At 54.3% G+C, this 23,855-nt stretch overlaps 1 long non-coding RNA gene across 1 annotated transcript; it reads left to right on the forward strand.

The window, feature by feature from the left end:
- Positions 1-2,300: 2,300 nt before the first annotated feature.
- LOC139081974 (uncharacterized) lies at positions 2,301-3,525 on the forward strand. The gene is made up of 2 exons (XR_011537555.1): positions 2,301-2,453; positions 2,566-3,525. It is a non-coding gene; the product is annotated as an uncharacterized lncRNA (long non-coding RNA).
- The last annotated feature ends 20,330 nt before the right edge of the window (positions 3,526-23,855 follow it).

Consider the following 23,855-nt stretch of genomic DNA (forward strand, 5'->3'; position numbering starts at 1 on the left):
CAGTAAGTTTTTCTGATTCATTTCTGAATCCCAAATGCCTAGTGAGGGGTCCAAATGGAGTTGGAATACAGTCAATGTTCCTTTCCTTCCTTCCTTCTTCGCCCCCGCCTCTCTCCAGCTTTTCACCACACCAGGCTGTCTTCTCCTGCAAAGGGCTATGGCAATGGGTAGTCAGTCCTCAGGGCTGAGCCGCCAGCTCTCTTACCCCATGCCAGCTGCGTCGTAGGGCAGTCAAGAAAGCATTCTGGAACTTGAAGGAAAAGCAATCACCCAGGACTGGCTGGTGAAGGGCAGTGGTGGTGTCCAGCTGGCGGGGGCCACCATATGGGGCTCGTAAGCAGGCAGCCTGGGAATGCTGTGCCTGCAACCAAGCCTGTTTACAGGGCCACTGCATCCTCCCGGAGGTGACTTGCTGGGAGCTGTCAGCCATGTGTCCCCCACAGAGGGGCAGCCTGCTTGTGTCCCTTCTGCCAGTCCCAGAAACAGAAACAAAAACAGAAGGTCAGAGCTGTAAGGGGCCTCCTCTGAGGTCACTATATCCAAACCCTCATTTCACAGGTGAGGGGCCTGAGGCCCAGAAGGGGCAGGGACTTGCCCAAGGTCACACAGCAAGCCAGGACCAGAATCCAAGTCTTGCTTCCTATCTTGAGTTCTTATAAAATCAGAGGGAACAAAGAAATCGTGAAAATACACCAGTATTCAAGGAGTTTTAAGGTGATTTTTTTCTCTCTCTTTTTTTTTGCTTCTCTGATCTAACTTTGTAAAAATTTCTACAATGATCATATATCCTTTAGTAATCGGAAAGAAAAAAATAGAATCAAAGGGAGGGAAAAGCTACCTATGGGAGTAACTGGCTTTTGTCTTTAGGAAAATGGTGTCAGAATTGTAATCTTACTGTCTTCTCTCCCACTGGACCCTCGGGGGACCCCAGTGGATAGTGGGTGCCAGGGCTGCGAGGGCTCTCAGCCTCTCTCCAGCTATACTCGGGCTCTCAGGGGACCACAACGGAAGCCCAGGCTGATTTCCTCAGGTGATCTGTCCTCCCCACTTCCTGAGCCAGTCCCCTCACCTCAGTTTCTCCATCTGTCAAATGGGAGTTTCTCCGGCAGCGTGTGTATTCTTGCCCTCGCTAACAGGGCATGGGGGCTGAACACGGGGATGCTGGAGCCTGGGACGCCGTCTCTGCCACTTCTTTACTTCACGACCTCAGGCAAATCATTTAAATCCCACAGGCCTCAGTGTCCTCTTCTGTAAAATGATGTGCCTCATAGGTGGTTGTGAGGATTAAAAGAGTGAATGTTTGGGACGTCTTTAGAATTACGCCTGGCATATAATAAGTGCTAGATATGTCGTATACTATAATCAAGCTAATATATGCACTCTCCTAGCTGGATGGACAGTGAGGACAGAGTGGTTAGTATTATCATGGTTCTTGACTGGTCCCCAGGGAAGGGAGCTCTCGGGATGGGAGCCAGCCTGGCCCGATCTGGCCTCATCTCACCCTCCTTGGGCCCAGGTCTGAGACAGCCCTCTCCCGGAGCCACAGGGACCCTGGTGAGTCAGAAGCCCCAGGGATTCCTGCTCAGATGTGGCTCTGACCTTTCACCCAACCCGCAGGGCCTCTCCTGTCTGCTGGGTCCCACTGACTCAGCAGCCACAACCCTTCCCTCCTCAGATCCTTTCCATGCTGCTTCCTCTTCCAGAAACATCCAGCCAGATGGTCTCCTCAACTCCCCAGCCTCCCCACCTTTGCCCAGAACGTCTAATTGGCCTCCACCCCAGAACCCACAGTCACAGCCACCCACACACCTGTCTTCCCTCCCCAACACACACACACACACACACTCCTACACAACAAGGGTTTGACCTTGGAGTTGAACATACCTGGGCTCTAAAACCAGATCCTCCACCTATGCTAACTGGGCCTCAGTTTCCTCATCTGTACAATGGGGACAGACCCTGCCTTAGAAGGCTTTGTAAGGCTTCTGTGGGGTGATATATGGGAAAGGCTTTGCCGTGTGCCTGGCATGTGGCAAGTGCTCAGAAAACGGTAACCCTGGTTATCATTCATTTTTTATGGTTGTTGGTGAACCTGTCTGCCTCCCAGCCAGCCCTGGTGGTTTAGTGGTTAAGATTCAGCACTCTTATCACTGGGACCCAGCTTCGTTTCCTGGTCAGGGAACCACGCCACCCATCTGCTGGTTGTCATACTGTGGCAGCTGCATACCCACCTGCTGGTTGTCATACTGTGGCAGCTGCATGTTGCTGAGATGCTGAAAGCTATGCCACTGGTATTTCAGGTACCAGCAGGGTCCCCCATGGTGGACAGGTTTCAGCAGAGCTCCCAGACTAAGACAGACCAGGAAGAACGACCTGGCCACCCTCTTCTGAAAAATTTGGCCATGAAAACCCTATGCATAGCAGCAGATCGCTGTCTGATACAGCGCCAGAAGGTGAGAAGATGGTGCAAAAAGACCGGGCAGGGTTCTGCTCTGCTGAACACAGGGGCGCTAGGAGTCAGAATCCACTTGGCGACACTAACAACAATAAATTTGCTTCCCCCAGCAGCTGAGCATGCCTCAAGGATCAAGGCTGGAAGCATCATTCACCCCAGGCTTCCCTGGAGCCGCTGACCAGTGCCTGGCACAGAGGAGGTGCCCAGTACGCATCAGGGACTTAAGTTCTGTCCGCCAGTTCTCTGAGTGTGCCCAGCAAGCGGGTGACCCTCCGCAGTTGGAGAAGCAACAGCAACTGTGGAGGCTGGAGGAGGTGGCCCTGAGGGCCCCCACCAGCCCAGACTGCCCTCCTGGAGAGGACCAGCAGCTGTCTCCTCCTCAGTCTGGGCATCCACAGAGGGAGGTCTCTGGCTATGGAGCTGCTGAGCTAATTAAGAATGACAAAGCACCGTGTAATTGCCAGCACTTGGTGAGTCCCCTGCCTCTTCCTGCCCCTCCTTCCCTTGCCCTGCTTGGCCTGGAAGTCCTCCGCACAAACAGAGCCCGGTGGAGTGGCAACACTGAGCACAGGCTGGTGTCAAGCAGACCTGGAGACTGGCTGCCTCTGCCGCCCCCTTGCAGCGAGACCCTGAGCAAGGAAGTTCCCCTCTTACGTCAGCTCCATTTCCTCGTCTGCAGGGCTCTTGACCTTGTGTTAAGAGGAGGGACAAGGCTAAGGGGCCGACGGGGCTGCACTTGCCAGCTGGTTGAATGCAACAAGGCACACAGCCCCAGGTCTGAACCCCAGCCCTGCCACTCACCAGCTGTGTGATCTTGGGCAGGCCACTTACCTTCTCTGAGCAACAGAGTCCTCATCTCCAAAATGGGATTTGTCTGAGAGCACTTAGCTCTTACGAGGAGAATATGCGTTTGTCCTAGATCTGTGCCTGCGACAGAGAACCCTGGACAAGTTCCTCTCTATCAAAGTGGATGCAGAAATTAAGGGTTGAGAACTTATGAGCAATTTGATAGAGTAATTTTATGTCTTGAGTCTCATAATAAAGAAATAGGCTTGTAATTTTTTTCATTTTATTTTCCTAGTAACTCATTTTTCTTGTATTTTATAAAAGTTTTGGTCTGTGACAGATTAGAAATTTTTAAAAACCAGTCCTTCTCCACAGATGGTTCCAGAAGTGCTGCTTTTGGGGTCATTGTAAAACAGAAATGGTAGCAATTTCATCATAATATTGACATAGTTCTAGGGTGTGATTTCTGGGAACTTTTAACTTCTGTGACTCCCAAAGCCTGCAAGATAAAGACCAAATCTCTTAGCCTGGCTTTTGAGCCTCTTCTCGCTATAACCCCAAGCTACCTTCCCATCTTGCCTCCTCCCCACCCCAACCCCCATCATACCATCCTGTTCTCCCTTCCCCCAAACTTCCTATGCGCTCTTACTCCTCCATGCCTTTTCCTCTGCTTTTCCTTCCACCTGGAATGTCTTTCTCACTTTGCCCGAAAACTGCCAGACTCCTATTCATCCTTTAAAGCCCAGACCAAATGTCACCACTCCTGGGAAGTCTTTCCCAGTGCCACCCCTGCCCCTACCCTTGGCAGGGTTGGTTGTTCCCTGCTCTGCCTGCACAGTGCAGCATATTATGTGGAGGCAGGACACTGCAGTGGTTAAGGCTACACACAGGCTCAGGAGTCAGAGCAGTGTGGTTTGGGACCTGCCTTGGGCAGCTGTATGGTCCTAGGCAGGTGACTTCATACCGTTGAGCTTCATTTGTCCCATCTGTGCGGGGGACTCCACTGCGAGGAGTAGAGATGATGCGCGAGAGGCTCCAGCACAGGACACACGGGAGGGACTCAGGACGTGGCAGGTGCTGTGAGCATCATCCCTCTGGTGTGTAACCTCCCACAGTGTTTCTCGGTCTCCCTCCTAGGCTGGTTCTTCCTTGTGAGCAGGGACACTCGAGAGCGTCTGCTGTACCTGGATGTCTCCTGTGCCCAGGTGCTGGTGGCCATGGCGCCCTTGTCTGTGGAGTGCTAATTAACGATCTCTGTGGAAGAAGGGAAAAAAAGCCCTGATTTTTTCATATGTGCCAATTTCCATGGTGTAAATCCATCCACGATGGCCAATTTCAAGTCACCAGAAGTTCAACAGCCAGCTTGCAAATTTCCTGAGTATTGAACAGTCTGCTCTGGGAGACTCCAGCTCCAATGCCCTCTGGGTGTGCCAGCTCTGAGCAGAGAGCAGGCAGAGCGGGCTCGGGCCCCCGTTTAAGAGACAGGCTGCCTCCCAGGCCCTGTGCCCAAGCCAGCACTGGAGGGCACCCAGGGACGGGCACCAGGTCAGCCATGCCCTACAGAGGTCCTCACTCATCCCCTCCACCAAGCGTGCAGCCCCTTTGTTCTCTGCCTAAAAGCCTGTGAAGTCGGTCTGCTCTCTCCTCCTCAGAAGGAAGAACAGAAGCCGGGCCAGCGGGCCCAGCTGATCCATCCGTCAGTGACTCTTGGGGGCCTAGGCAAACGGGGGCTACCGGAGCGGCCACCAGGGGCCAACTTGCAATAGTCCTGTCCCCACAGCGGTTGCAGGCTGGTGAAGCTAACCCTGGTCGCAGCGTCCCCTGGTCACAGTGTCCCCTGGTCACAGTGGGGATTGGCGAAGGCTTGTTTGCAATCTCCTCTCCCCTTCCTCCTTTAGTCATGCCCAGCCTCCGAGTCTTTGCCTATGCAGTTCCCTCTGCTTGGAATGCCCTCTCCCTCCCCATTCTCCACCCCTGGCAATCCTTCCCCCTTCAATGCCCAGCTGAAACACACTTCCTTTCAGAAGTCATTCCGTTATACTCTCAGGCCAGCAGAAGCTGCTCCAGGCCCCTCCGCAGGGCTGGGGACGGAGGCGTGTCTCCCTTGGTGCCCCTTTGCAGCTGCCGGCTCAGCTGCCTTGGCCCCTCCCCCCACAGCAGTGGGTTCCCTTGGGACGCTAGTTAAAAATGCACATTTCTAGGCAACACCCTCAGATCATCTGTGTCCACAGGTGGGGCCTGGGAATCTGTGCCCTATGGGATTTGGATATAGAGGACCTGAGAACCTGACCTTGAAAAACCCTGTCCCAACTCGCCAGGCCTTTGCCTGATCCCCCTGAGGCCTCGGAAGCCCTCAGCAGGACCAGGTGCTAGATCCGCCTCTAATCCCTTATCTGCTCCGGGGGCGTCTCCGTCTGGGATGTCCCGCTCAGCTCAGGGCTGCTCCCGGGCTCAGCAGAAAGACGGGTGAGGGCCGGGTGGCTCTCTTCTGTGCTCGGGCTCCGGTCTCCCCCCCTGTGAGATTGGCAGAGATAGGATGTCCCTTGCAGAGTCATGGGGACTATGAAATGAGATCGTGGCCGAAGGGCCTGTGGTGTGTGCCTGACACGTAGGAGGCGAAATCCAAGATGCCCAGCCTGGCTCGTGAAGGCCACGTGAGTCGATCGCTGCCTGCCTCTGCCGCCTCGTCTGAAGCGCTCTCCCCGCGCCCCTGGCCTTCTCTGTGCCTTGCCCTGGATTGGCCAAGCTTGGCTCCCAACTCGGGGTGCTATGGACTGAATAGCTTCCCCCCCAATTCGTATGTTGAAGCCCTAAACCCCAATATGATTGTGTTAAATGAGGCCGTAAGTGTGGCGTCCTAATCTGATAGGATTGGTGGTCTTAGAAGAAGAGGAAGAGAGAGATTTCTCTCTTCACACGCACGCACTGAGGAAAGGCTACCTGAAGGCATAGCAAGAGGTGGCAGTCTGCGAGCCGGGAAGAAAGCTCTCAGCAGGACCGGAGTGGGTGGGCACCTTGACCTTGGACTTTCCAGCCTCCAAATCTGTGAGACAAAGAAATGTCTGTTTTTCAAGCCACCCAGGCTACAGTCTTTTGTTATGGCAGCCTGAGTTGACTTGTGCACAGGGACTTTGCACATGCTGTGCCCTGTGCCTAGAATGATTTTCCCCTGATCTCATGGTGCCTCCATCTTGTCGCTCAGATTTCAGCTTAAATGTCATCTCAGAGAGGCCCTCCTTGGCCTTTCTAAAGAAATATTCCAGTTACCTGATTTTAATTCTGTGTAGAGCACTTGTCATTGTCCAGTATTTTTCTTGTTCTCCCTTTCTTTGCTTATCATCTGCCTCTTCTTCACCAGAATGTCAGCTCCAGAACCGCAGGAACCTTGTCTTGTTTGCTTAACACTCTGAGCCTTGAACCGTGGGCGCACACTGGGCCCCAATAAATATTCATTAGATTGTTATGGTTGAATATGCAGATCTGACCACCCATCCTTCCAGGCTGGCCCCAGCCTCCATCATCCCTCTCCTGGATTATTGCAATAGCCCTCTGCTTCTCCTCCTGCCTCCTATAGTCTATTCTCAACCCAGGAGGAATCCTTTGAAAACCCAAGTCTGATCATGTCACTCCTCTACTGGAAGCCTTTCTTGGCTCCCCCTTTCTCTCAGACTAAAAGTCCAAATCCTTAAACTGTCACCCAGGGCCTGGCACAACTGGTTCCTCATCCTCAGCTCCAGCCACAAGGGTCCCCTTGCTGTCCTTGGACATACCAGCACATGCCCAACCCAGGGCCTTTGCACCTGCTGTTCCCTCTGCCTGGAACACCCTTCCTTCCGAAATCTGAGTGGCTCATTCCTTCTCATTCTTAAGTCTTAGCTCAAACATCACCTTCTTATCCAAGCCTTCTCCGAACACTGGTTTTAAATGACAACCTCTCCTTCCTCCAGGGCTGGCTTCTGGGAGTGTCACCAGTGTACTTGCAAGGGGTCCTGTGCTCAGAAGGGCCCCACACTTGGCATTCTATGCTCTGCCATCACTGTCTTGAAATTCTTAATAATTTTATCTTCGAATTTGTGTTTTGTAAGTGAAATGCCATGGGACAGGCAGCGTGAGCCAGGGGCATAGCCTCAGTCGCCTGCTGCCCCACCATTAGCACCTCCCGCCCCGCTCCAGGACTGCGGCTATCTCTGGTGCCTGGCAGGCCCCTGGTCACAGGCACAGGACAGGGAGGGGCAGTCAGGTGCACGGGCCCCACAGCATTTTGGGGCAGGGTACGGCAGCAACCATCCCCACCCTGGGCTGGCAGCAGCATGGCACATCCAGGTGTGGGTGGGTGACTGGCCAGAGGCCAAATCTCAGTGAGGATAAGACCCTGATCCAGGCATTGAGCATATCCTGGAATGGAAGTTTAAAGATCCTTGGGGGTCACGCATCTGCCAAGGGTTGGAGTGGGGTACCTGTGGGACCTAGAGGCCTGGCTTGCCTTCCCCAGGCCCTGCCCCCATCTGGGGTGCTATGCATCAGTCCAGCATCTGGCAGGTGGGGGAACTTGGCAGTTTTCAGGGTCCTGAGAGGGGGCGAGTCCCCCCTAGTAGGCTGTGGGCCCCCCCACCCCGTGCCTGTGAGGCTCTTTACCCTGAGGCACCCCCGAGCCAGGAGTGCTCCCTCACTCTGGGGCTGTGCCCATCCTCTCCTCCTCCTTCCAGTCTTCCTCTTTGCCTCCCTGGTGGGCTTGGGGCACCCTTGGGGACGAGCCATGAACTACAAATTGTGTAATTTCCGTGATTCCACATGCGAGTTAAATGCTCTGATATTTGCATTTAAAACTGGCATTGCACAGTATAAAGATGAATGGTAAGACTCATGCTACTAATTTAAATGTTGGATTTTTCTTTACTGAGAACCTCATTAAGCAGCAGATAAAAAACACAGTGACAAGTCGAGAGAGAGAGAGAGAGAGAGAGAGAGAATTGCAGTAGGACGGAAAAGCTTTCCTGTGTACCTTCGGTGGCACCTTTTCTCTGCCTTTGGAACAAGGGCCCCACGTCCTCATTTTGCACTGGGCTCTGTAAGTTACGTAGTCAGCCTTGTCTCCGTCACTCCTGGTCCCGTTGTTGTTGTGGTTTTAAATAGCACTTATCGCATCTTGACACTCTGTAATTGACTGACTCCTTACGGTGGTTGTTTATGGCCTGCTCCCCGCACTGGAAGGTGGGCTCCCAGAAGACGGAGTTCTGTCTGCTTGGTTCATGGCCATGTCCCCAGGGCACAGAGGTGCCCGGTACTTTGTTGGTGCCGGGTGACTGTTCGGGGCCCGTGGAGTGAATGGATATTCCCCGGGGGGCCGGGCCGGCAGTCTCCCCACCCCTGGCCGCCGGGCTCCAGGCCCCTCCCTCGTCACCTCGCGCACAGTTCCCACTGGAACTCTGTGGTCCTGGCATGTCCCTTTGAGACCTCTGTGCTGCGGCTGAGTCTCCTGCCAGCCCGGCGCTGTCGCTGTGGATGGGGCTGTGGGAGCCTGCGAGGAGCTCCCAGGTGCTTGGATGACAGGCTGCTCTCCTTCCTGGAGCCCCTTAGGCCACTTCCCTCCATTGTCTCTGGCTGCAGCTCCTTGAGTTAATCCTTCCGCCTCGGGAAGGTGCCCCTGCTGCCTTCCCTGTCTGCTTCCACCCTCAGATCCTTTTTGGCTCCAAGTCCTCTCTTGGGATTTCTTTGGCCCCTTCCCCTTCTAACGGCCAGAGTGACCTTGGGCAAGCCAGCCACTCTCCTCTGGGGAGGCCCTTGAGAAATGAGCGGGGGCCTGCCCTTGCCTTCCTCCCGGGGAGCGTGGCAGGGCCTGAGCCCTTTAGGGGAACAGTGGTGGATGAGAGGAAGGTTGCTTCTGTTGCACTGGCGTCGCTGTTGGCCCTGCACCCCTGAGGTCGTGTGACCCCATTCTTTCCCCTTCCCCTTAGTTACACAAGAAGCAGTCGTCTTTCATTGCAACTACAACCACTCCCTGGCTGTACAGTCATTTCGCAAGCATGCGTTGGGACAAGGTCTGTGATGTGGGAGTAGTCCCGGACTGCTCCCCCTTTCTCCTAAAGAGAATTCTGGTTTGACTCCCCAGCTGCCTTCTCCCTCTTCCCTGCTCTAATTTTTAGGGGCAAGGCTAAACTGCTGAGGCAAAGAAACTCCCAAACACAGCAGCTTAAAGAATGCAGAAGTGGGCCAGCCCTGGTGGCCTAGCAGTTAAGTTCAGCGTGCTCCACTTTGGGGGCCCAGGTTTGGTTCCCAGGTGCAGACCTACATTAGTCATCAGCAGCCGTGCTGTGGTGGCGACACACATACAAAATAGAGGAAGATTGGTCACAGACATTAGCTCAGGGCAAGTCTTCCTCAGCAAAAAAAAAAAAAAAAAATATATATATATATATATAAATAAAAAGAATGCAGAAGTGTATTTCTCTCTCACAAAACAGTCCTGGGGGAGTGTTCCAGGTCTAGAGGGCACTTCTGCTCCACAGTCATTTGGAGATCCAGGTTCCTTCCACGATATGACTCTTCCATCCCATGAGGCTTTGCTGTCATCTTTATGGGTTGTCACTGTGTCTGGTTTCAGCCAGCAGGGAGGAAAAAGAGGCACCCAGTGACTTAGGGCCTGGGCCTGGAAGTGGTTTCCATCACTTCCATTCACATTCCACTGGCCAAGACTTAGTCCTGTGGCCGCTCCTGCAAGGGAGGCTGGGAAATGCCGTCTGGCAGAGCAGCCAAGGGCCGATGAGGAAGAGGAGCACAGGTTCTGGAGGAAAACCCGCTGGTCTGCAACCCTCTCTCTATGAGGTGAGTCTGAGTTTTGGACAACCTGGTTTCCAGGTAAATGGATGGAGAGGGCCTAGCGGAGAAAAGTGGGAGGAAAAGGGACAAGGACACAGAGGGAAGAGGACTTTAAGAATATTAGATGCAAGTCACAGTTGGAATTATTTTTAAATTACTTTTGGCTAATGGTCTGTGTCTTATTAAGTGCTCTGCCCTCCTGGTGCTGAGATTGGGCCCCCTGGGGCCCCAGGATACGTGGGTTACGCACGCACTGTGCACTTATAATTTACCAGACCCTGTGCCGAGACTGAGGCCACAGACACGGTCCCTGCACTCCAGGAATTCACAGTCAGGCCGGGAAGACAGACACAGGGTTAGAGGCAAGTCCAGCTGCTGAAAAGACGTCGATCCAGGAGGGAATGAACGCGGGTGGGGGGAGCAGGCGAGAAAGGGCACGAAGGAGACGTCATATCCTGCATTCACTCTGCCTGTGGGAAATACTCAGTTCTCCAACATATTTTACTAGAGTGATAAAAAGTAAAGAATCAAGAAACCTGAGTCCTGGCCCTGCTGCTCTGTGTCCTACGGCGAGTCCCTGCCCCTCTCTAATCACATTCCCTTCACGCTGTCCGCAAGGCCACTGCTGGCACATCTGATATCCTTGTAGGAATTACTGAAGGCCCCCTCACTGGTGGATGAAATACAGAGAGTGGCCCCTTCCTCCAGGTTGGTGCAGCCTCCATGCTCAGACACAGAGTGGGGACAGGCTGCATTTCAGCCATACAGCCCATGCCCTTGTGCAGTGCACACCACACACTACTGTGTTTAGGCAGCAGCCTTGCTGGTCAGCCTCTCTGGGATGTTGTCTGGTCCCAAGGGGGTAACTGCTGTGAGAATGACTCAGAACCCCAATGACCCCCAGCACATTCTTCTAACCAGCAGGTTTTCTTTCTCCTGTGTTCTGCAATAGGGCTGGGGCTAGTGTGGGGCCAGTGAGGTGGCTAGAAAACATAAGTTAAAGAGGTACCCACTTTCAGGGTGCTCATTGAGAATGGATGCCTCCATAAATCTTGTTCACTAGGTGCCTCACCAGCTTCACCCTAGAGCCAGACCTGGTCTACAGGATTCCTATGGATGTAGGTGGTGATGGGGGTGTTTTAAAGGAAAGTTCCAGAAAACCACCTCAGTCTCACTGAAGGCGACTTCTCTCAGCAGCGGGAGCCTGGCACCCGGGACTCTTGGAAGGCGCAGAACCTGGAAGGGGAGGCACAGGGCAGGAGAATCATGGCACTGGGAAGGGGGTGCCAGGAAAGGCTCTGTGCCAGGGAACCTCGGCTTTACCCAGAACCATAGGGTGGCCTGCAGCCCACAGGAGGGGAGGGGCGGAGGCCAGGTAATCAGGTCCTTTGTTTGTGATCTGAGGGGTTTACAGGAAAAGCTGCAGGGAAAGAGTGGAGAGGAAGATGCTGGCCCTGAGGCAGGGGGATACAGCAGCGCTGGGCCGGGCTGGCCGAGCTCACACATGGAGGAGGATGCGGGGTCCTGAAGTAGGCCGGGCCTCCACCAGGGAGCGGCCTTCAGAACCACCAGCGTCCACCCCAGGATTGCTCTGGAGACAGGAAGCCTGACCCCCAGCTGCTTTGAGAGACAAGGACTCGGCTGGGCTGCCGTGAGTCAGTCATGACGCATCCAGGCCAGGGTCCTTCCAGCAGGAGAAAACTGGAGTTAAGTCAGCCTGCCTCGCAGAGCCTGGAAACTTCAGACTGTGTTTCCCAAACTTCCCAAACGTTCAAAACCACCTTCACTTGCCTGTCCTCATTGCTATTTGGTGTTTTTTTGAAAAATCAACTCATCTTTACTTAAATGATTTATTTTCAAAAGAAACTCTGTAAATGGAAAACGGCATGATGGCCAGAAATAGAAGCCAAGCAGTTGCATGAGAACGATGTTAACCAAGTGGTGTTCTTAAATTCTACCGGATTCTGGTGCCCACCGGGTTTGGAATCTAGGGCCCGTCTCTGTCTCCCAGGGAGGTAGCAGAGGTCAGAAGGGTGCTGGGGACGGCTAGCACCCACCCGAGACTCTCCTTTCACATCAGAAATGAATCATTTTCTCCCTCTTGAGTCCACGTGCTGTAATGTGGCACCTGTGCCCACCTGCCCCATCTCGTGAATGTGTCCCCTCCTTGTGGAAAACTGCTCCTGGGGAGTCCTGAACCTAGGACAGCGAGAGCTACCTTTTATAGTTGGGGTGGGGTGGGGTGGGGGGCTGGGCCTCTGGCTCTGGGAACAGGCTGGGCCCTGAGCTGCACCCGCAGCCTCAGCCTGGTTATTCCTGTCTCAAGTGAATCTTCAGCAGGCCAGTTTTGTTGCCCTTTAACCTCAGCACGTGGTATAGGGGCTGGCACATAGCAGGTGCTCAACAAGCACATGAATGCAGAGCCCTTGGAAGACGGCATGGGGCTGACCTCAGTGAGGCTGTGGGCCTGGCTATGGCGACGGCTCCCAGAGGGGCTGGCTCATCTCAGGGTCCAGCCTCATCCCTGACCTGGGGGCCCAGCTCTGTGGGCCTGGACGGGGAGGGCGGGGGAAGATGATCCCAGAGAGAGGCCATTGGGAGGGAGGGGCGTGTGCACAGGGAAGCGAGTCGGTTTGGTGCTGTGGTTTTGTGGTGACAGCTGTCTTCCACCACTAAGCAATGATAAAAACAGGGAGTATTAGGTGGCTGGGACCTTCCCCGCATGACTTCAGCTCCTCTGACCCCACCAGCCCTCCGTCCCCTCCATGGCCTCACGCACCAGGCTGCACGTGTGAGGGGCTCCGAGAAGGCCCTAGGGGCTCTCAGCACCTGCCCAGCCCACTGCCTGCCCCCTGACACACCTCCAGCACAGGAGGTATGGGGCGCCAGCTCTGCCACCCCCTCACTATGGGACGCTGGACAAGCCCCTGCCCTGGACCCGGCTTTCCTTATCACCGAATGGAAGGGGCTGGATAGCTGATGGCCGAGGGCTCTTCCCTCCCCAGGCTTCTCACAGGCTCCTGGGCCCGGAGAAGGGCCCGCAGAGAACAGAGAGGGGAGGCAGCCCTGGCCACAGGAGCGGACGGGAGGCCTGGTCCTCACAGGCTCCAGGCCCAGACTACACACACGCACACATCCCTGCACGCACACCCCTGCACACACATGTGCACACACACACACATGCATGCACACGCACACATAGCATGGGCACAGCTTTGTGAGTGAGAGTGAGAGAGCGCACAGGTCAGACACCAGACACTGCCTGCAGGGAGCGGGCTGCAGAGAGGAAGAAAACTAGCCAGGCTCCGCCACGGCCTCGAAGGGCCCCTGGGCCAGGGGGGACAGGCCAGGCACAGAAAGGACAGCGCAAAGATAAGGAATATAATGGGGAGGTGGGCAGGTTTTCGGGGTGGGGAGTGGACAACTCTGTAGGGGGGAGGGGAGTATTTCTTACCCATTGTTTATTTGTTATTATGTTTTTTCTTCTTGTTCTCCCTAAAGCCCCCCAGCACATAGTTGTATATTCTAGTTGTGGGTCCTTCTAGTTGTGGCATGTGGGACGCCGCCTCAGCATGGCCTCATGAGCGGTGCCATGTCCGCACCCAGGATCCGAACCAGCAAAACCCTGGGCCGCTGCAGTGGAGTGCGCTTAACCACTCGGCCACGGGGCTGGCCCCCGGTTATTGTTAATTATTTATTTTCACATTTTTATATTATTGAGCTGTAATTCATTAACATAGATGTCATCATTTTAAAGTGGATGATTTAGTGGGTTCTAGTAGTCACAGTTGTGCAACCATCCCCCGATCTGATTCCTGAACATTTCCGTCACCCCGAAATGACGCCTTGTACCCATGAACGGTCACTCCTAATTCCTCCCTGCCCCCAGCCCCAAGCAGCCACTAGTCTACTGTCTGTCTCTATGATTTGCCTATTCTGGACATTTCGTGTAAACAGAATCACATACTATGAAGACTTTTGTGACTGGCTTTTTCACTTAGTGTTTTTCTGAAGTTCGTCCGTGTTGTAACACGGGTCAGAACTCCATTCCTTTTTATGACTGATAGTGTTCCACTGTGTGGACAGACCACATTTTGTTTACCCATTCGTCCGTTGATGGACATTTGGCTTGTTTCCCTTTGTGGCTGTCGTAACCCATCATTTATCAAGTTCCTCCTCCATCCCGGGCACCATTCTGAGATCCACAGCATCGTATCAGGTCGCCCCGTGGTCCATCCTATGAGGTAGCTACTGTGCTGACCTCCTTTCTGCAGACAGAGAAGGAGATGGGCTCAAGGACCTGCCTCAGTGACATGGGGTCCGCATCAGACTCGAGCAGTGAGGTGGATCCCTCCAGGGGCAGAGCGCTTTACTGCCGGCGGAGACCCTCCCGAGCCCTCTCTCTCCCTTGGCCACAGGGGACAGCGACAATTGCGTGGGTGGCTGCTCCTTCAGCCCGCACACCTGAGTGCCCACCACGTGCAGAGCCCCAGCTGAGCCATGACGGACAGGGCGAGTGACTAGAAAGCTTCCTTTTTTGTTCAAAGCCGCTGAGACGTGGGTGGGGGTCATTTGTCACCGCAGCAGAGAGTCGCCTCACCTGACCTCCCGTGGGCTGGGACCCATCCAGGCTCTGTGCAGAGAAGCAGTGCCCAGGCTTGTACATGCGCACTCACAGCTCGGGGGTATTTTTGAAACAATTAGTTAAGCGCCAGATTGGATACAAATCAAGACCAGTCTGTGCAGCTTGAGTTTCCGAGGGCTGTGCCTGTACATTTTGGGAGTTGACTTTCACAAAAAATGGGTCTGCACAGTGGCTGAAACTTTACCCAGATGAGTCTGTCTCCTGGGCTAGCCTCATCCTTGAGGTCATTTCCAGATGCCCCTTGTGCTCCTTGAGAACAATCACCTACCTCGGCAGATAGTCAGAGCCAACTATACGTATTTACTGAGAATTTACCCGATGCTGCACTGAGCAGTTTGCATATATTTCATGCTCCTAACCACCCTGTGGGAAGGGTATATCATCATCCCATTTTCCAGATGAGGCAACCTAGGCTCAGAGAGGTAAAGGACTTGCCCAAGATCCCAAGACAAGTAGGTGGAAGAGGCAGAGTTCAAACTCAGGTCTGCCCACCTCGAGGATTCACATCTGACTCACTGTCTTCTGACCCCGAGGTCATCTTGATAACCCATGACTGGCTCAGCATCTCCCAGTGTCTTGTGCAGGAGGTTACGGTCAGGTCTCCTAGGGGAGACGCGCCATGGGGTATAGACAGAGTGGAGAGTTAGAAGTCGGGAGCCCTGGGTTCAAGTTTCAGACCCAGCTTTAACTTACTCCACGGCTTAGGGCAAGTTCCTCCCCCTCTCTGGGCCTCAGTGTCCACATCCACGAAATGGGACGTTGGGACTAGATAAGTAATTCTGGTGTTAACTATACATCTGAACTACCTACCCAGCTGGTTAAAAATACTGATTGCTGGACCCTTCCCCAGCCCTGCACTACCGGGCCTCGGGACTCTGAATCCACAGGCGATTCCCGCCCAAAGTGAGCACTGGGAACGCCGCTCTAAGGCTCTTTCACAACTCAGCCTCTGTGAGTCTGAGGAGGCAGAAAGGACCAACCTAATTACCATGCTGGGCAGTCTGACTCAAAGACCAAAGAAAACAGTTTCTGGACAGTATGTTCTGGAAGAATCTAGAAAAGAAAGAAGTTGGTTGGACTGTGGAAGTTGCAGAAGTAGAAGCAGAGAAGCTGGCTTTTCATGGTTTCATTTTCTCCTTGGAAGAAAATCACAATTCTAGCTAAACCGCCCTTCCTGGGCCCCTTGCTGTTGGGAGGGGTGGTTCTGGCCTAAGAAGTAGGTAGAAGTGATGAGCATGAGTTCCAGGGCTGGATAAAACTCTTGTGGGATCCTCCACGCTCTGTCCCCTGGTGGTGGTGGTCTTGGACACGAAGTGTTGATGGTGGTAGCATTTACAGATGGAAAGAATCTGCATTCCAGGGGGGAGACGAACCCCCCACCCACACACACACCACTTGCAGTGGACTGCAGGAGGAGGGCGCAATAAACAGATTGTATTAAATTACTGAGATTATGGAGATGTTTGTTATAGCGGCTTGTGGTACTCATCCTGACTGATACAGCCTGGAGGGCATGGGACCAGAGCAGGTGGTGAGAGTTGAACACATGGAGAGGCGGAAAGGGCATTCCAGAGGGATGGAATAGTAGGAGCAAAGGGCTGGGAGCTGGAACAGGTGCAATGTGTTTGCGCCCTAGAGAGGAATTCATTCTAATTCCTACTGAGGGCCATGCTGGGTCGGAGGCGAGACCAAAAATGTTCCGACCAGTGGTTTCCTGGAGCCAGCTGTTCGCATCCTTTCCCAACTCTGTGTTCTGTGACAGACGTCACTTTGGTAGCTTGAAATTGGCCATGGTGGGAGTGTTTAAAACATGGCAACTGGCAAACATTAGAAGCCTGAGCTTTTTCTCCCATTGTTACGCATTTTTATCAGCTCGCTGCTGGTTGCAACCCACGTGCAAATGGGTCCTGCCTGTCTGGGAGGCAGTGGAAAGCCCAAAGACCCTGCAGCCACTTCCAATCCTTATCCTACTGCTTCTGAGCTGTGTGGCCTTGGGCAAGTGAACGCCACCTCCTGGAGCCTCAGATTCCTCATCTGCCGAATGGAGCTAATAACAGTCCCTCCCTCATAAGGTGGATGTGAGGAGAACAGTCAATGAGGCAGTGTATGTGCAGCCCCGCCTACATCCCCTCAGGACCACCATGCCTGTGCCCGGACGGCCTTTCATGTGAGCACCTGCGACTCTGAGGGCTTTCTCTGGCCAGAGGGCATGCTCAGCTGTCGTGCACCAGAAGGATGCTGATGTTTTCCGGGGCAGTCCTCAGCCAAAGGTGGATGGGAGCTGGCAGACAAACAGCTCAACCTTCTGACCTCTTGATTAGGACAAATCTGAGGCCCATTCTACCCCGTCTCCCAGAAGTCTTCAGAAGAGCTGAGCCTTGGTTGTCCCCACTGCAGCCTGCAAATTCATGTATCTTGAATTGAACTTTTCCTTCCCTGCCTCACTTCCCCACCAGTGCTTCTGGGGATCACTGCCTCAGGCGACTTCTCTCATCCTTGTCCCAGGGTCTGCTTCGGGGGGAACCCAACCCAGAGAGCAGCCAGGATTATCAACAACCAGAACAAGTCTTCTATGTGCATGGGGATTTACAAAGTGGGATCCGCCTTCTACCGGCTCTGTCCCTGCAGTGACCCCAGAGGCACGTAGTGGGGGCTGTCTACTCCATTTCGCAGATGGAGAAACTGAGGCTCAGAGAAGAGCAGTGATTTGCTCAAGGCCAGACCACATGGAGGAGAAGGGCCCAAACTGGGGTGTCCAGATCACAAGTTCTCAGCGTTGGGTGGCTCTGGGCTCCCAGGGGGCCCTGCGCTGGCTGGGAGGGTGGTCTCCACCCCCACAACTGCCCTTCCCTGACTGATCTGGCCGACCCCAGACCCTCTATGGGCCTGGGACAGTGAAGGGCAGATGGGCTTGTGGTAGGAATGGCTGGTTATTAAATCCGTGTGCACTCGGCAGGCCTGACCTCATTCTGTCCTGGGAAAGCCAGTTCTGCCTGGGGGTGGCTGGGAGGGGAGGGTGGGGTGGGATGCTGACCCAGCAGGAAGGGTAGGTGGGGCCATGCAAGGCCACATCGCAGCTAGGCTGGATGAGGTCAGAGGCAGCTCCTGGTCGTCTGTGTCCCCACAGAGTGAGGGCAGCCAGGGCCCCAGGGACAGGCTAGAGGATGAGGCAGGGCCACTGTGATGCCGATAGCCATGGGCACCCTTTGGGCAGTGGCCTGAAGAGGGGCCTGCTGGGGGGGTCTCTGCTCTAATTCTCCCATCAGCGCCTGAACCATGGAAGTTCTGAACCCACCAGATGCAGATTCCCAAGCCCCCGAGACAGGGGTCAGGGGCAATTCAGTGGCTATGGCATGAAACCTGGATGTGCCACTATTTAATGAGCACCCGCCGTGTGCCATGCACTAGTGCTGGGCACTCAACTCATGTCTCACTTCATCCTCAGGCCGTGCAGTGAACGGTTGGGGCTCGAGTTCTGGAAGCAGACAGACCCGGGTCGGAATCCAGGCCCCACCCCTTGGGTGTCTGTGCACCTCCGTGAGTCGCCTCACCTTGCCAACCTTAGTCTCCACGTCTGCTAAATGGGGTTAATAACGGCACCCATCTCCTGGGGGGAACGTGGTGAGGATTCCACAAGAGATCACGTGTAACTCGCTCAACTCAGAGCCTGGCACTGGGGATGCTTATTAAGTGACCACAACAATGATGACATTAGCACCTACTGTGTGTAGGGTGCGTGCTGAGCGCTTTTCATGGATGATTTTATTAAACTTAACAACCACCCCAAGGAGGAGGAATTACTATTAGCTGCCCTCTCACAGGTAAGGAAACCAAAGCTCAGAAGGGTGAAGTCACTGGCCCAAGGTCACACAGCTGTTGAGTGGCAGAGGTAGGATTTGAATCCAGGTCTCTCTGCCTTGGAGGCCTGATTAGCAAACCCCTGGCTTTCTGGGTATAACAGTCCACTGGCTCATCTCCTTGGTCCTTGAAGACATACGGTTGCACGAAGCTTAATTGGAGGCCCAGAGAGGGCAAGGCATCGGCCTGGGCTGCAGACAAGAGGTGTGGAGCTGGGAGTAGAACCTGGAGCCTCTGGCCCTCTGGTCAGGCCGCATTCAGGGCCCTGGAGGTCATTTCCAGCTCTGCTCTGGCCTGCTGAGGCAGGAGCGCTTGTCTCCCCGCCCTGCATCTGCCTCACCCTCTCTTGTGGAACGTTCTAGGACCCACAGGAGCTCCTGGGCTTTTCTTCCCCGGGCCACTGAGGTGTGCGACTGAGGCCCCATTCTCTTCTCTTCCACTGAGAGGTAATTTGCCTGGAACACGCGAGCACTTTAAAAATGTGGTCACATTGCAACCGCCTGGGTTACCATGGTGACCTCACTTTGAATTTGTTCCCCCGGGGGAGCTGGTAATAATGAACGCAGCACTTAGCGCTGGCTGCCCACAGCGAGTGCCAGTGCGGGGGAGCATCCCAGAGCCCCTCCACCCTGCTCCGAGACCCAGTTCCCCAGGAGAAGCGGTGCCTCTTTCTTCCTCCAAGCAGGATCCTGGGGTTCCCCAAGCAGGCAGGGAGGGGTGAGGAGAGGGGACACGCCAACCCTGCCCACCCCTCCAGCAGCCCCAGGAGCCGCGTCACTGGAGTTGGACTAGGTTGGAGAGCTCCCTTTTACAGACGGGGAATTCAAGGCTCAGGAGAGTCAGCGACTTGTCCGAGGCCACACAGCAAGGTCCAGGTAGCATCAGCCTCGGGTCAGAAGTCTGGTTTCCTAAGCTTCTGGACTGGGCTCTAGGGGCCGCCAAGGGTGGGGACGCCCAGCTCCAAAACTTCTCCTCGTCCCCAGTGCCTGGAACACTACCTTTCGTGAGCCATTTGAGGGGGGTGAGCATTGCCCTCTCTGGGCCCCATGGAGGGGCAGTGAACCTTTGCTCAGTCCTGCCCCTTCAGCACAAAATGGATTAGAAGACGGTGCAGGGTGTCGGGGACCGGGCTCCGAGGTTGGGGAGGGGAGCCTGGGAGGGCACTCAGACAGGGCTAGGCCTTCGCTGCTTCTGGAGACGGGCGCCAAGAGGAGAAGTGCAATAGAGGGGGCCTCCAGCCCACTCCTCCCCATCATTTCTTGGTCTCTATCCTCTCCGGCTCTTGTAGAAAAAGAAGTAGAAAGACATGTAGTAAAAAGCGCAGGAAGTCTCTTGTTGAATTCAGACTCCATCTGATTTTTCAGATGGGGAAACTGAGGCTCAGAGAGGCCTTGGAGGGGTCCAGAGACCCACAGCAGCAAGTGGTCAGCAGGGATTCGAACCCCCATCAGCCCAAGTGCAGCATCTGTAGTCCTAACCAGTACGCTTGGGCTGGGTTGTCTCCGTACTCCACAGTCCCCTTGGGGGCTGGGCTGAGGGCAGGGAGGTGTTAGCACCCATGCAGAGCTGATGGGAAAATGGGCCTGAGGCTCTCCAGCGCCAGCGAAGCCAGGAGGCAGGGAGGAGGAGCCGGTGTGACTCAGGCAAAAGCTGGGAACTCGGGAGCTTCAGCTATGGAAGCTGGGTTTTAGCAAAGGCGTGGGGAGAAGGGGAAGGCGGGGGATGGTTTTGGTATTTCTGTTCACGTCCAAAGATTGAGCTTGCCGTGTGTTGTCATCTCAAACAAAATGAAACAAACCTGTGACTTTGGTATGCTGCCACCAGGTGGCGGTGTAATTTGCTGCTCATATTCCATATTAACCTCCATCAAAATGAAAATTTCACTCATTTTTCAAAACAGATAAAAGTCTAAAGAATTAGATTTATGCATTATTTTCACATAATTTAAGAAAATTAAGATAACATCTTAGGGGAAAAAAATATCTGAGATACGAGTTGCTTTGTCCTTCCCTGACTCTTACCTCTTATCTTTCTGCCTACTCTGACCTTGAGCACTGTCCTCCCTTTTCTGTCTGGCTCAGGCCAACAACAACCGGAGCCCATCCCAAACATTTTCATGCCAACTCGACACACTGGACGGAGCAGGAGACAAGGGGTCAGCTGCCATTCCTCACCTCAATTAGTCTAGCTCTGGAGGGAGCTGCTCAGCACCCAGGTCACCCCGTGTCTGTACAATAGACTTTCCATCTAGCTGGCTCTCCTCCCACTGGGTTTTAACTCGTGACTGCCTGCCACGCCAGAAGGTTAATTCCTCCAGGCACAGACCATGGCCCTTTCATCTCTGGAACTGCCCCAGATCTTAACCACAATGCCTGGCACATGGATGATGATCAGCAGTTTGTTGAGTGAATAAATGAATTCCCATTTCACAGATGAGGAGACAGGCTCCCAGAGGGAAATAATGACAATGATGATGATGATGATAATAATGGGTGTTTGTTACGTACCTACTATATTCCAGACATACATTAACTCGTTTAGTTCCCACAATAATTCTAGGAGGTAGACACTATTATTAAGCTCATTACACAGATTCAGGAACTGAGGCTTAGAGACATTTGGGACGTGGAGCTGAGGGCAGGCACCATCCGTCCATCCTTTCATTTATTCAGGAAAAGGCAGCTAGATGTCCAGTACCCGTGGGATCCCCATTCCGTGCTAGGCCCGGTGGTCAGTGAGCACCAGGGGGCGAGTGTGGCCGTGTCTCCCCTCTTCGCCTTGGCCAGCCTCTGAAGGAGGTTCTCCACCCAGGGCCTCGTGTGCAACCCGAGACAGCCGGCCAAGAATGGCCTCAGCCGCCTTGAACTTCAGGTCTCTGCACCACGTGGCAGTTAGGGCTGGCGAGAAGGGAAGTGTTCTCTCCCTCAAAGCTGGTAATGTCTCCTCGGTCTCATTGGTCCTCACTGGGTGTGTTTCCACCCCTGAGCCAAGCAGGGTGGCCTGCAGGGTGCCACTGGTGGATTGACTCCGCCCCTGGAAGTGAGGCCCAAGCAGGTCAAGGTGAGAGGCGAATCCCCTAAGGAAGGGCAGGGTGGGGGGAGGAAGGTGCACGAAGGCCGTGGATGCGCGGAGGCGGCGCCTTTGCCCACTCACCCCAGTTGCCTGAAGCTGAGGAGTTGCAGACCAATCCCCGCCTCCCTCAAGGGAGCTGCTGGCAACTGCACGTCAGGAAACCTGCCTCCTGGCCAGCTCCTCCCCTCGGCTGTGTGAGCGAGGCCGGGCCTCAATGAGCCCACCTGCACAGAGCCATGGCCAGGGCCCAACCGAGGCCGAGGCCCAAGGGCGCCTTGCTCGCTGGACCGCTCCTTGAACCTTGAACGTGTGCGACGTCCTGCTGGGGCTGGATGCTCTCCCGCTGCCGGCCTGTGCCCGCAGCCCCTCCCTCCAACCACGGAGCGGATTCCCAGGTTGGAGGGTGTGGGTCTCCAGGAGGCTGGCGGGTTCAAGGAGGCCGGAGGCTTCTCCACTCCCTGCCTGTGGGACTCTGCCTCCCCGAGCCTCAGTTTCCTCACCCATGAGGGCAAGATAACTCTACTAGTCCCTGGGACCCGTGTGGGACTAAATGAGCACAGGTCGTCGCTGGGCCTGGCTCCGGGGAGCCCTCAGGGGGATTTTCTCTTTCATTGGGAGGGAGTGGAGGGGATGGATGGAAAGAGGATGAGGCTTCTAGTCAGATTCCAGTGTGCGCTCTTTCATCCAGCGAACATTCATTGGGTACCTACTACCCTACCAGGCACGATACTAGGTGCCGGGGGTACAGCAGCGAACAGGACAGCCCCAAATCCCTGCCATCGTGGAATTGCCACCCCTGTCAGGGCAGACGGACAAAGCACAAAATAAGTAAAAATTAAAAATATGATCAGTAGTAATGAACACCAGAAGGATGAAGCAGAGAAGAGGGATGGAGACTGTTCGGTTAGCTCGTCGGGGCAGGGCTCGCTGGGAAGGAACATCTGAGCAAAGGTCAGAAGCAGGTAAGGAAATGAGTCAGACCCTCTAAACACAAAGAAAAGAACCGTCGCTGCCAAGAGGAGCCTAAAGAGACAGGACAATGAAATGTCATGTGGTTTCCTGGATGGGATCCTGGGACAGAAAGAAGGACATTAGGAAAACATTGAGGACATCTGAATTAAGTATGGACTTTAGTTAATAATGTATCAATGTCGATTCATTAATTGTAACAAATATACCATATTAATGTAAGATGTTAACAACAGGGGAAACTAGGTTTGGGGTATACAGGAACTTCTGTATTATCTTATCAATTTTTCTGTAGATCTGAAACTATTCTAAAATAGAATGTTTATTCAAAAAAAGGTGGGAGTGGCTAGTGCAAAGGCCCTGAGGCAGAAGTGCGCCTGGTGGGAATAGCTCAGAGGCACTGGTTGAGGGAATGTCGGGGGAGAGGAGGTCAGAGGGAGGCGTGGGATGTGTTGTGTACAGCCTGGTGGGACATGCTAAGGACTCTCTCCTTGGCTCTGAGGTGGATATAGGACCACTGGAGGCCTTTGACACCATCTGACCTGTGTTCTGACAGCATCTCTCTAGCCGCTTTGTTGAAACTGGGCCGTGTGTGGCAAGGGCTAGAGCAGGAAGAGCGGTGAGGAGGTTCTTGCAGAAGCCCGGGTGAGAGAGGATGGTGGTCAGACCAGGCTGGTAGCAGTGGAGGAGGTGAGAGCAGGTCAAATTCTGGAAATATTTTGCAGGTAGAGCTGACCGGATCTGCTGACAGGTTAGATGTGGGGTGTGAGAGAAAGACAGGAATCAAGGAGGATCCAGGGACAGCCTGGGCGACCGGAAGGATGGGGAGGACAGGTTTGGGGCGAGATGAGGAACTCAGTTGAAACACATGGAGTCCGAGGCGCCTGTGAGACATCCAGAGGAGATGCCGGGAGGACCTGGAAATACGAGTCTGGAGTTGAGGAACCAGGTCTGAGCTGGAGATTATGGGCGTGGGAGTTACCAGCAAAGAAACAGAATTTGGAACTCTGAACCCCGGGCAGGCCAGATCACCTGGAGGGGAGGGAGGATGAAGAAGACACACACACACACACACCACCGCACGCACGCACGCACACACGCCCGCACGCACACACACGCACGCACAGCCATTCAAAGGAGCTGAGAGACGTAGATGCATTAGCTCATGTCATCTTTGCAACAAACTCCCCAGCCCACTTCTTGTACGTTCCTCCTAAAACAGCCGCGAGGGCCAGTGCAGCGAGGGGTGAGGTC

This window comes from Equus przewalskii, chromosome 2 (assembly GCF_037783145.1).
Source record: "Equus przewalskii isolate Varuska chromosome 2, EquPr2, whole genome shotgun sequence".
Classification (NCBI taxonomy): domain Eukaryota; kingdom Metazoa; phylum Chordata; class Mammalia; order Perissodactyla; family Equidae; genus Equus; species Equus przewalskii.